This window comes from Podarcis filfolensis, assembly GCF_964270895.1.
Source record: "Podarcis filfolensis genome assembly, chromosome: 1".
NCBI lineage: Eukaryota > Metazoa > Chordata > Lepidosauria > Squamata > Lacertidae > Podarcis > Podarcis filfolensis.
This window is the reverse complement of record NC_139604.1, coordinates 97,514,022-97,516,373: the sequence shown is the minus strand read 5'-3', so window position 1 is coordinate 97,516,373 and position 2,352 is coordinate 97,514,022. Positions and strand designations below refer to the sequence as shown.

General features: G+C 42.9%; 1 pseudogene across 1 annotated transcript; it reads left to right on the top strand.

Annotated features, from left to right (window-relative positions):
- The first annotated feature begins 1,475 nt into the window (after window positions 1-1,475).
- LOC310747194 (protein mago nashi homolog) lies at window positions 1,476-1,941 on the top strand (annotated as a pseudogene). The gene has a single exon. The product of its transcript is annotated as a protein mago nashi homolog (transcript).
- The last annotated feature ends 411 nt before the right edge of the window (window positions 1,942-2,352 follow it).

Sequence of the window (2,352 nt, the reverse complement as noted above, 5' to 3'; positions counted from 1 at the left end):
TGAGGCAGCAGTTGGGGATCAACAACAGGGGTAGCTCCTTCCCATTGTGCTTCAGGCGGTGAAATGGGATGCGCCAACCCTGTACGTCTCGCCTCTGATAGTGGAGGTATATTCCTAGTCTGAAGCCATCAATATCCTTACTCTCCACGAATGTGTCTAATCCTCTTTTGAAGTGAGCTAAATTGGTGGCCATTACTACTTCCTGTGGGAGTGAATTATTTTTGTCTCTTCTGAATCTTCAACATTAATCTTCATTGGATGACCTTGAGTTCTAGACTTCTGAGCGGCCCAGGAATGCCTGGGCAAGTAAGTCTTTAGTAACCAGTGAAATACCAGCACATGTCTCACCTGCTGGATTTCTCAGGTGAACCAGTCCACAGAATGGATAGGTGGGTTGTTTTGAGCAAGACCCCACTGCTTACAACCTTCAATAATCTGTGTTGAATAGCTGATTTGGTCACAGCTGGCATAATTATTTCAGGCACCACCCAACAATCATGTAAAAGCAACTAGAAATGATGGACACCCTATGTCAGCAATGAAAAGCACTAGAACCGGTCCTTTTCATGAAAAACTCATCGAGAAAAATATAGACCTTTAACTGGAACAAAAGGAATGGAGTGGCATGGGGTGGTGGAGAGCAGAGTGGAATGGAGGAAAATGAGTACAGTGGTACCTTGGGTTACAGACGCTTCAGGTTACAGACGCTTCAGGTTACAGACTCCACTAACCCAGAAATAGTACCTCGGGTTTAAAACTTTGCTTCAGGATGAGAACAGAAATTGCATGGCAGTGGCAGTAAGCCCCAATAGCTAAAGTGGTACCTCAGGTTAACAACAGTTTCAGGTTAAGAACGGACCTCCGGAACGAATTAAGTTCTTAACCCGAGGTACCACTGTAGTGCCTTCCTATCACAGTAATCTTGGTACATGTTTAAAATAGTCATTGACGAGTACAAAAATAATCCCAAGAGCACCGGATTTTATAGAGCAGTGGGTTTTAACTCTGAGGGACTGAATAACTGGACTGTAAATTTTGTTTTCAGAAGCAAGTCGTAACTAAAGTCTTGCCTAATTAAGAGCTAAGGCTGGGAAGTTTTAATTATTGTAATTGATTTTGCAATTTGATTTCTTTCTAGTGAAAGGGAATGGTTTAAAAACATTAAAAGCCACTACTGTCGCCGTGTGCTTCCTCCAACTGGAAGTAATAGGCTTATGCATTTAACTAGGACTGTAGGGGGACATCTTCAACCAACCAGCAGACATAACTCCAGTGGGCCATGGTATATGGAGAGCTGCAGCACACAGAGGCTCACTTACTTGCTTTGGTCCAGTCAGCATTCACAAGAAATCTGCTGTTCACTCGCCCATCATTGTCCCTAAGGGGCAGGAACTTCAGGCAACTAAAGCAGCTTCCCCTAGGACAGAAGAGGCCTACTGAGCCTCTGAGCCTCCCAAATACTTGTGAAGTGGGCCATGGCGAGCGATTTCTATCTGCGCTATTACATTGGGCACAAGGGGAAGTTTGGCCACGAGTTTCTCGAGTTCGAGTTCCGCCCTGATGGGAAACAGATATGCAAACAGCAGCAATTATAAAAATGATGTCATGGTCAGAAAAGAAGCCTACGTACACAAAAGCGTGATGGAAGAGCTAAAGAGGATAATCGATGACAGTGAAATCAGGAAAGAAGATGATGCATTATGGCCCCCTCCTGACAGAGTTGGCCGACAGGAGCTTGAAATTGTAATTGGTGATGAACACATCTCTTTTACCACATCAAACACTGGTTCTCTTATTGATGTAAATCAGTCCAAGGATCCAGAAGGTCTAAGACCTCAAGTGTCTTGTCTTCATTCTCATTGCATTACACTTCAAGATTAAGCCAATTTAAATTGTATGGATTTAAATTTGTACTGTAAAGTGTCTTTCGGTGGGGTCACTTTCCATATCTCTCATTGGTTTTATGTGTGTCAGATTTTTTACAGAGTGAATTTAATAAATGCTTAAAAAAAACACCCCACCATACTTGTGAAGTGAAGACACTGCAGGGGATTGTGAGGGTTGAACTACAACACCTGGTGATCTCTGGAAGGAAATTGTGCACTGGCATTTCTTCCCAGAGATCACAGGGATTCTAGTTTAACCCTCCATGAACATAGCAGAGAAAGATGCTGGTTGTGTCTCCAGTCTTGAAATGAGTTCTTTTTCTCCCCTAGGAGGGGGTAGCAAGCAGAGCTGGAATGCTAAAAACGTTAAGATAGGGTTGCCATATTTCAAAAAGTGAAAATCTGGACAGAAAAGTTGTTGAACTTTTTTCAGTTTTGGCCAAAGTTGCAAAGAAATTGAGCTATT